Here is an 11,431-nt window from a genome sequence, read left to right as displayed (position 1 = left end):
TGGGAGTGTTTTTGTGGGGGTGTTTATTATGTAGGGTGATCTGAGTGGTGTGCTTGATGAGCTGAAGTGCTGTAGCAGGCGTATGTGTTCTTGCAACGTGGTGTTACAGGCTGGACAGTGGAGTGTTGTGTGATGTGGTGAATGGTTGATTAGTGGATGGATTTGGTGAGGTGTCTTCTAGTTGGTATGGTGGTTTAATGTGCCATGTTTTCTCACTTGTGGTGATGTAGTAGGATGCAGGGCACTGTTGTTTTGGAGTAGTGTAGTGTGATGGAAATGTTGGAATGCATTGTATTGTGTGGTGGTACTGAGAGATGTAGTATAGTGAAGTGTGGCTAGTAGTGTGGCGATGTGAGTTCTAGAGTGGATGTGATATCTTTGGTTGATATGAGTCAGAGCACTGAAACCAAAGGTATAGACTGAGTTTGTGATGAGAGTGTGGGTGTTGGTGGGCTGTAATGCAGTAGGGGAGCATGTTGTGAAATGACTGTGTGGATAATAGAATGGTAGTCTGTGTCCAGGATAGTGTGATGTGTGCTGAGAGGTTTGAATTACATGTTATGTAGGAGGTGTTTGTTCTGTTGAGTGTTTCGTATGAAACATCCATTGCTTGTGTTGAACAGTCTGATGATGGACTGGTTGTCGATGTTTGGTGTTTCTTGTGATGTGGGGCCGGAGAGGTTTGACCTTCATGAGAGGCCAGGCGCAGTGACTTTAGGATTACCGGGGAAGGCGAGTACCTCCTTAGATGTGGAGATCCCTAGGATTCTGCTGCTGAAGGCTGGGTTGCTGAATACCAAGGATGCTGGTTTTCATTCCACCACATGCCTCTTTCTTCCATCACCCTAAGCTTCAGTTTTTTAGCTCACTCTTGTGAGTTATTTTTCATTCCCTGCTAAATCTCTTTGGCATTTTTACTTCCTTCTTCCTTCTCCCTTTCCTGTCTTTTGCTCTGGGTTGGAAACAGTGAGTTGATGATAAATAACTCCAGATCCCAAAACATGAGTGCCAGTACCTACAACCTGCAACCACAGGAACAAATCAGCCCTAAATGTAAGACAGAACAGAAATCTGTTTGCGTTTCCCAAGCTTATAAATGATAGAACTCACTGACTTAAACAATTTTAAGGCAGATAATGACCACCAAGCTCACCAAATTGGCCCATTTTCCTGCCTACACTTTACACTACATGTGGCTGATTTACACATGCCTGCAGGGCACGGTATGCTCGTTTCACTGCTGAACACGTTATATGAGGGATTTGTTCCCTACCATGTTTTTCCCCTGCTTTTACAGGTAAAAGAGCATCGTTTCTGTAATATCTGGTCATAAGTAAGGCTGCAGTAACTTGTACATCTTCTGATGTCTGGTGAGTTGGAGAGTGAGTTGATTACTGTGATTTATCAGGACACGCCCATGTCACCAGCATTCCAACCTCTGCATTTACAGCTGGACACTGCAGATGCTGCTCTGTGGACCTGACTCATGTTTTTACTTTAAACAGTAATGAGAGCAGTGAGTGGTTTCAGCCCTTGCAACCTTTATACCCTGACTTTAGCAGGTCGCTCCTTGTCTCCAGGTAAAGGGTTTGCCTGAGAGTTGTAAATGCCTTCTCGCTATTATAAGACTCAAAGGTCGCTCAGATTGTAAAAGAGGAACTACAAATTGCAGAAGGGCAGAGAGAGCCCGACGCCCAGCGCCTCCAGTCCATTCCCACGCGTCCATGCTGAGCCGAGCTTCTTGGGGTCTGAACTTGAAAAGTTTTTAAAGCAGGAAATTTGGTAAGTCCACATTTTTTTCTCTTGAGCACTAATATAATTGGGTTTCACCTGAGAAGAATTAAACAAACAGGCTGCTTAGCCAGTAGACTGAGTTGGGACTTGTTCTACTGAAACCTTCTAAGAACTACAGAGCGACATCCGAGACCTGCTTACTTTTATTAATAGTCATATTAGAGGAATCACTGAAAAAACTCTAACTGGCAAGCTACCTGTGCTTCTGGTTTCAGAGAACCACCTGCACCATTTGGATGAAGCAGAAGGCTGATGTTCTTCCTTTCCGTGTCCTTTCTTGTCTTCCCGTAACCACCCAACACCATCCAAAAAACCACACATTTTTCAAAAATGGTACATTTTGTTGTGGAACTTTTTCCAGACATTGGGGTATAGGTAAGATTGGAGGCACCCATAACTCTGCTTCAGTGTTGGATTTTCATCTCCTCAATGATTTAGCTCAGGAACTGGTTTCACATAACTGCAAATGTTTTCCAAACTATGAATATATTTTTTCACAATATTTCCGAAATATACTTGGATGGTAGCCTGCGTAAAGTTTTCCCTTATGCAGAATACTCAGGATACTTGCGCATGGTATGATCCGTGTAGTTTCTAAAGTAATGAGGCAAAGGTTCTAGGGCAACACATCCAGAAGGGACCTGCATCCTGTGTCACAGTTCCTGCAAGACATAGAGGCAGAATACACAATAAGAAGCATTTATTCAAGATAACATTCACATAAAAAATCTCACCGTGCCTAATCAAGATGAGGTGCACTGTTAAAGTAGTATGGGGGTAACCAGCCTCGAGAAATGCACTAAAAGAATTGTTTGTATAGCTCTGTTTCCACTCAGGCAATATCATTGAAGGTGGAAGACACACCTGGATAGTTATTGGAGTCAAAGGACTCAAGACAAGTAAAGGTCCCTACTCCCACCCCTCCCCCGCCCCCAGCCAATAACCACCTGGGAGTGCCCTGCCCCCTCGGATAATGTTGCTAATATTTCTATTTTAAATCAGACTCTTAAAATGATGGGTGAAATTCACAAAATTGTTTGGTAGATGGTGTTTTTTTTATTTTACTTTCTAGATATAAGAAGCATTTTTGTAACGTGATAAAGCTTTGCCACGGGTGATAACAGATGTAAGCCACAATATGAATTAATTTATTGATGATCTTATATTAATTGTAAGGTAAATGTATCCTTTGAAAAATGCAGATTTTCTGCTTGGATTTCATAAACCTTTTTTCAAAGAAAACATTTTTCTCTCTTCATTTTGCCACGGAAAATCTGATATGTGCTAAAATGATTACATATTTTCTGTAAATTCAGAAATTTCAAAAATTCAAACATATCTTCCTCATAAATGTAAGACGAATGCCTGATTGTATGTACTTATATAGCGCTCGACTTACCCTTGGGCATCTCGGCGCTTGCATTGGGAACCCGTCCTAGTTTTTCCCTGTGAGATAACCCGTACTGGGCATCCCCAAGGTGAAAGCCAGGCATCCTGCCGCGGGGGGCCATTGTGGAGATTAAGCAAGCTTGTTGCCCAGAGCTGCATAGTGTGAACTCGTGCTTAGAGTGGGCACCGAAGCGAGAATTATCAAGTCCGTGGACAATTGGGCTCCGGACCCTGGTCCCGGGTCTGACCTCTGCTTCAGGGTATGCCTCCTCTAACCAGTGAGCTACACTTCTGCAATTGAAATTGATTGAAATGGGTACTTCAGACAGAAGCAGTAGCCTGTCACTTTAGTCCCTAGTGTTCTACAGCAGCTTCAACACAGAGTTCTAATAAACAACTAGAATGCTAACATGTTATACTTATGACGGCACTGAGGCACTCCTAACCACAAGGCTGCTGGAATGTGGCATGTTCAATTTAGAGCTTTTTCATTAGAGAAGGAGGTTTAAGTAAATGAGCATAGAGGGGGTTATTGCAGATAGCAAATAAGCTTTTTTAGTAAATCTATGTGGGCAAATGTGGGTATTAAATCATTTATGGCACACAATATTTTTAAAGGGCTCCACATCAGTTTCTTCAGACCATTCATCTTCTGACACCTAGCACGTCCACTCTTTATTAAAGCTAACATTTTGGTAGACATGGCATGTTTTAATTGTCAATTTAAATGCATGGGGTGGATTTAGTTGTGAGGGGCAGGAAGCAATTTAAAACACATCTCATATTTACAATAAGTAGATCATTGCTTTTGTATGTAGTGAGTGAGGTCCTTAAATGAGCTGCTGTTTGTACGTGTGATTATTTTCCTTTTACTCCTGTCACGTCCATCTTCCTACATAAATGGGCATTGGCTTAAAAATACTTTATAACGTAAGTTTAATATAAGCAAATAATACAGCATTTTAAAAATGTATTTTTATTGTTTTTTTCAGAGTGTATCTATCTATCTTATAAGGAAATACTTTTAAAGATAACTAATTAAAATATAGTTTAGAAAAGGTATCAGTGTAACAAAACAACGAGGCAGCTATTTTTAAAGCACAGTGAAATCTGTCATGAACTGCACATTTTACACATATTGGGAATATTAATATTAATACAAATAAAGGAATTGAATGTTTTTGGGACTCGTTCATCTCAGGAGCTTCTTATACCTGAGATAAGAACCATTTTCATGTACATATTCAGCCTTCTGAGTGAATGATTCTAAAGCTGTCTTCTCCAGAATTGTCTCTTAGCGCAGGCACATTCTGCAGGCTTGGTGAGCCCTCTAATTCAACTCTGCGAGCATGTGGGCTGATACTTTAATAAGGCCTCTTCCGGTACCAGCTATTAATCCCAGAGCAGGTAATGATCACCTAGGAGCCAATCAAACTGTGGCATGCTGGAAGTGCACAGCTGCCTGATGTACAGATGGCAATCTGAAATAGTGCTGCAGGTATCGACCCAGTTATGCTTCGGGATCGGGCTGTAGAATCTTAGCAATGGAAGGTGCAGAGCATGTGGGCTTACTATAGCCTGGCAAAGGAGCACTGGCAGGCAATAGCAGGAAGTGCTACAGGTCGAATTTGAGGTACCCCAGACAATCTGCATTGTGCTCAAGCATTGGCGCAGGATAATGCTATGGTTCAAATACAGCAAAACAGTGGCTCATCGTCTTGGTCAACACCATATTGAAACTCTGACCGTGGAAAAAAACATGTGCATCCACAGTTTGGCAATGAACATCAATAGCCGGGAGGTGATAGTGATGAACGCCAACTTGGTCTATTGTGACTTACATTGTCAGAGCTGCCAGTCGAGCGCGCTGCCTAATCCGGCCCACCAGGAAAGCATATGTAGGACCTATGATCATAAGAGTGACTGAAAGAATGATGAGTGGTGAAGTGCCCCGGCAGGCAGAAACATCAATTTACTTAAAGTACCAACCACATAAGACACTTAGGGCCAGACGTATCAAAATTACATTTTGCGAGTCTATTATAGTAGCGAATGTTACCGATTCGCTATTATAGACTCGCAAAATCAATGTATATAGGAATCTGAATTTTTTTTGCGATTCCTACGCATTTCTTAATTGCGAGTCGCAAATTGTGAGTCGTAATTAAGGAATGGCTTCCCATTCATTTCTATGAGCCAAGAGGCCCATAGGAATGATTGGGAATTGCGTGCGCAAATTGCCGGTACCCAATAGGTACTCGCAAATTGCGCACGCTATTTCAAGGGTTCTAAAAGGACACCCTATTGCACCCCTGAAATGTGCATGTTTGCACATGTGGCACACATACATGCCCTAAGGCATGTATGTGTGCCACATGGCACTTTGAAAAAGGAAAAAAGTGCTTTTTTCGAGGAAATCGCAAATTACCACCAACTTGAAGTTGGTGCTAAGTTGTGATTCCTTAAAGCAATATAGGAATTTACGATGCATATCAGCATGGCATTTAGGGAATCGCAAGTTGCAATTCTCTAAATGCATGCACAAAATAAGGAATCACAATTTTTACGATTCCTTATTTTGCGAGTAGGTTTTTGCTTACCTACATTGCATACAGCTAAATTGCGATCGCAAACGCTGAAATTCTGTGAATTTCAGCGTTTGCAATCGCAATTTAGCTTGATAGATCGGGCCCAAGCCCTCTTGTTACATCCAGTGCTGTGCAAACAAGGTGAAAGTGGGGCTCTGCTGCTTCACCGTCGAGTGAACTGTCATTGTCCATTTGGGTTCCTACTTTTCCTGAGGAGACCCCCAGGAGACAGAAGGCATCTTAGGAGAATGATGTCAACTGCAGCATGTATTATATGTACTCATCTCTAACTCCATAGGAGCTTCAGCTAGAAGGGATGCATTAGTTGCAGAAGTACTGCCACAGTCCACTGCTTACCAAAGTCCCTTGGTCTGGTCTGCCCCTTGCCACGATTAAATGATTTGAAATTGACACCTTAATTATTACTGGTATGTAGTCTTCATCATGGTATTTTTAACAACGTGCGCTTGTCAATGAGGTCTCACGAAGCGAACATGCGGATGAGTGACCATTGGAATCTGGTGACTGTAGGGGTGTGGGATGTGTGGGGTGAACACTGGTCTGGTGGTGGGAGTTTGGAAGGGATTGGAACTGGATTGGTGGTAGCAGAAGAGCACAGGTAGGAATTTTCAGAAGAGTAACTTTGGTGAGAAATTTAGACTCGATCAACGAACAGATCTAATGGATAGAAAGTGGTTGGAAAGGTTGGGGCAAAGGTGTGCTTGACAGGCGAATTACGAGGGTTGGGCAGCTGCAGAACTTAGAAAGTTCGAAAGCAAATGTCTGCTGCATGGGGGGACTTTGTAGGGGAAATGTGTGGGTCAGTTGATGTTAAAAAGTCACCAGTAAGGAGACAGACCAGTAAAATGTGTAATAAAAGATCCGTTAAGTAGCAGGTATTGATAAAATGGAGAGGCTGGTTAATAACCACCAGAAATAAAAGTTAAATGTTGAGATTCGTTTATAGTTCTGTATTGATTCTCTTTCTTGGTATCTCAGACTGACATTTCTGGCTATTTTGATCTAGAACACAAACACCATCCTAAATGCCTGTTGCATTAGACCAGGTTCTGGTTAACTGTATATAAACTGCTTGCTGAGGTCATCGAGTCAACTGATTGCATTTCCGGATCCCCTGCCACAGCTGGCGCAGCGGGCTCCTGATGTGCTGGGTGGGGCTCTGATGCCTTCCAGCAGTAGCGTATACATTCCAATGCTTGAGGCGGCATGGTCATGGAAACTGAAGAGCAACTTCTTGGGCTACGAAGGAACTTCTGGTGTCCTCTGCATTCACTTGTCACTCTTAATTCATATTCACTGCAGCTCGTGGCCACGCATTGCCACGTGATACAAACACTACACACGTCAGAGCAGCTTAGCTACTATTCCAATAAAACTAACACGTCACGCTCTCTCCTACATTCCTCTTCCACACCAGACATTCTCACTGCGAGCCGTTGATTTTTTCCCCGGCTTTCATAGGTTTATCCACAATAATAGATCTATTTATCATAAGGATTCTGCGGTATGATAAATGGATACCTCTTCTTACGAGCAACCTATGCAGGCCCGGCTCCAGCAATTTTTATTTGGGTGGGCCAAGAGTGCATTCGGGTGAGCCACTGCGGGCCCAATTTGTCTCTTCTGGAGGTAGCCTACAAGCCCTAGATTACATCATATCTACTTGCAAATAATCACCATGCTACAACAGATCGATTCTGTGTGTATACAGTGCATGTGGAGAGTTGTTTGAAATTAAGAGCAATGTCTGGACTTAAGTGCAAACCCTCAAATTCCATCAGGCTAGGATTCAACACAAGTACTTCCAGGCATGATTTTCCTCTTTTCTACAATCCCTCGCCTGTGCACCTTATCTCACAGCTGACCATGGGCCCCAGCCCCGTATCAGCCACCAACCAGCTCAACTTTCATTATTCCCAGTAAAAAATACATTAGTAAAATCACCTTCAAACTTAAAACATTGAATATAGCAGTATATATAATTAGCACACACTTTAAAATATGTTCCACAGTTGCCCTAATAACCTGACTGCCAATTAAATAAAACAAAAACAGAAAGGCCATGACAGGGCCGGCTTTAGCGCTACTGCAAAAGTCTTTTTTGGCGCCCAACCAATGACATCTTTCTCCGCAGCCATTACTACCACCCTCCAACAGTGCCCTTCATCTCTCCGTAGCCCCTCTCTCATATGCATTTCATTTGTTGTATAGCGCTACTCATATCAGTGTAGGGGTCACAGTACTTTACATCACATACACATTATACAGAGACAATGAATCATACAAGTATGTAACTCAGTCTATACAGAGTGTCACATAAGCCAACGAGGATTACAAAGTGTAGGAATCACGTCATCCATACTGGTGGGCAGTATATTTTAAGAGGGTTTGGTCTGGAGAAGCACAAACTCACGATATAAAGCATGCCCCAGCGGTTGGGGGGGTTAGCTTTACTAATAAAAATGTATTATCTGCCCAAACAATGTATTATCTGCCCAAACAAACTCTTTTTAGCAAATTAGAATAACTGGGGAAGTTCTAACTATATCGCATATCAAAAAGAAAAGTGAAGTTCTAACTATACCATTCAGGTTTGTATGCAACTCTTTGATGACAGTTCATAGGTCACTGTCCTATGATAGGATTGTAACACAAGAATCTCTGTGACAAACGCAGTAACCCACTGAGCTATCCACATAAAATACAGTTTATCTGCATTTCAAAACTACCAACACACAAAGGATTGCTCTCCAGCAGGATCATTAATCACAAGTTATCTGGACATTTTTATTGTTGTCTTGCATCCATGGCCACAATAATGATAAAAACGATTTAAATGAAGCATACACAAAGTATGTGCCTTGCTGGGCCTATTCAGATTGCAAAATAAGAAAAATAGTCACACATTTTCTTTCCTACTTGGTTCATAGAACTCTGCCTCGCAGGATGTGATAAGCAGCTGCAGGGGTCTGGAAAGGAGAATCAGGATAAACAAACTTATTTTCTCCAGCACTGAATAGAAAAGGAAATATCCACACAGCTGGGGCCAAAGAAAGAATTTGGCCCATTCCCCATGCCACTATTGTACCCGCAGGACACAGCTCACCTTTCTAAAAGGAGATGCGAGATTGGGGCTGCCTGTGAGAAAGAGCCCAGGCCCAATCACGCAACTCCCGTAACAGGAATTAAAACAACGTTCGGAGCAACGTTTTGAATGAAAGTGGCCATTTTCTAGTGGCCTTCAAGCCGTCCCTGCGAGGCCCAAGACTCATGTTTGGGTGGGCCAGGCTAATGTTTGGGTGGGCCTGGCCCAACTGGCCCACCCGCTAGAACCGGGCATGAACTTATGCCCGTACTATTCTAATGCTACAAAGGCATCTCCATACCAGCAAATAAAAACACAGAAGAAAGACTGCTAGTCTTTCCTTCACCAAGAGTACGAGTTTATTATAAATACAGACATGGAAACTTGTACATACTTAAGATAATCTCTGATTAAAGCTCTTCATATCAAGGTCTGGTCTAAATAGTTCAATAACTTATGAAAACTCGATATTGTTCCCCAAATAAAAAATCAAGCTGCGGCCATGCAAATAGGCCTGGCTTTTAACTGAAACATTCTTTACGATAACTAGTGAGTTTAGGCGCTCAATGAGTCATATTCACACATGAACTCTGTTAGTTATTCGTAGCATTCATGCATCGATTCATCCACCCACTGACTCATTCTTGCAGTAATCTACTTACCCATTAACAATAAAGCACACACAAACTCAACAAGCATATGCAATAGAAATTAGATGAATACAAGTAGAATAAAAGAAAACATGCCTCTGTCTAGACGTGGCGTGCATATGCCTGCAATAGAAACAAATTAAATATTGTGGTGAGTGTACATCTTGCAAAAGTATTTTGTAGATAGAGTATTGTTGTTTTAAAGTGCCATTGTGAATGCCATATTAAAAGCAATGTATGGCCACCTTGAAGCGTTAAAGCACTGATACACTATCCACAACACAAGTCCAAAATGGCCACCCAGAAAACATCACACTGGGCGGCCCTCTTGAAATAGTATTGTGCAAAGGAGATCATTGTTGTGCAGCTAAGATGGCTGACATAATGCATAATAGGCCACCTAGTTTTTGAAGCATTAGCTAGCCGCAATACGACCCACAGCAACTAAAGAGGCAAGCAAGCCCGCTAACCAGATGGTCTACAGAAAAAAAGTAAAGTAAAATGGGAACGGGAGAAATGAAAAGAGTCCAATAAAAGGAGAAATAGAAAGTTAAAAGACTGGCACTGAAACAAATGAATTTTCTGGCAGTTTTGCAGATGTGGGAGCCAATGACAGAAGTGGGCGGACCCATTGCCCCATGCTGTATGCTGAAATGGGCAGAAGAAGAAAGTTAATAATACTGGAACACGCCACTGGCAGAAGAGGGCTGACCCAAAGCATATAGAGAGGCACAGTCTTGTAGTGATCTGTGACAGTTGTAGCTAGACCCAAACAATCTTACCTGCAAAGGTAAACTGTTTTTGGAAAGAATTATTGGCTCAACGTTGGGTAGCCTGGTTCAAGCAGCAAGTTCTTCTCTGAAGAAAATGCATGTGGTATATGTTCAACCACTCACTGTGTGAGTTCACAGATGGCCCCCACTTAACCCGATGAGTCTAATGGGCCAGAGGAAGTGGCTACAATAAGAAGGTAGTTCAATTGCGAAACAGGGTAGCAAAATGTAATTCTCCCTAGGCAACAAAAATCATTACTCCACTCCTTAGTGTATATAGGACACATTCCACTAATGGACATTCCGGGGGACTGCATACAAAATATTGCCGAAGCCTAGTTCAGAACAAGTGTGTCTCGGAGGGTTGTATCTCAGAATATCAAGCACAAAGGTATTGTGCTGTGGAAATATTGCAATGGGTGGGTGCAATCTGAAAGGAGTTCCTCCTTGACATACCTTTGTTGACGAAACGCCAGACTCCTATTGGTACATTTTTACTGTCTACCGTGGATAGATAATTTCATAGTAAATCCATTTTTTCTTTAATTATTCAAAACACCAGAATTTCATCAAACAAGTATATTCAGTTTGAGTCTATGAATAAATCCATGGTAGTCTATTAATTTAATACGTATGTATAAATCAATATAGCATCCATGTGCATAGCTCACGATCAATTAAACGCTGTGTAGAAATAAGGCTTATAAATCCCATGCCCGATGCACTTTGGACCACTTTGTCTTTCATTGAGGGGGATAGTCAAATCATTTGAACTCATTCTGGCAAGAATCGACGCACGTACTATTCGTGTAGGGAAAAGCGCCGATTAGACGGTGCCTGATGTTATTACCTGTATGCAAGAGGGTTCAGACATTGGACTGTAACCAAGAGGCACACACTGACATTACCTGTCAAGGTACAAAAATGTGGGATTAAGAATAGTAAACGTATACTTACCTATACATATTTACCTTCACTATATTTTATTAGTCAATATTCTGGCTGTGATATGTGTTCAGATTTCTGGTAGTATAGAGTCCTCTAGTACAATTAGGGTATCTTGTCAAGGAGGGTATATCAGAAACCTAGGAGTTTCAGATAGAAAAACTATTTTGCAACACTGACTTCATC

At 41.9% G+C, this 11,431-nt stretch overlaps 1 protein-coding gene across 1 annotated transcript in view; it reads left to right on the top strand.

Annotated features, from left to right (window-relative positions):
* Positions 1-1,608: 1,608 nt before the first annotated feature.
* SPTBN5 (spectrin beta, non-erythrocytic 5) overlaps positions 1,609-11,431 on the top strand; it is a 1,776,766-nt gene continuing 1,766,943 nt past the window's right edge. Inside the window, exon 1 of the mRNA XM_085627084.1 lies at positions 1,609-1,782. The gene's annotated coding sequence lies outside the window, so the exon portion shown is untranslated. The remainder of the gene's footprint in view (positions 1,783-11,431) is intronic.

This window comes from Triturus cristatus, chromosome 9, assembly GCF_964204655.1.
Source record: "Triturus cristatus chromosome 9, aTriCri1.1, whole genome shotgun sequence".
Classification (NCBI taxonomy): Eukaryota; Metazoa; Chordata; class Amphibia; order Caudata; family Salamandridae; genus Triturus; species Triturus cristatus.
Note: the sequence above shows the minus strand (reverse complement) of the source record. Positions and strands in the feature narration are given on the sequence as shown.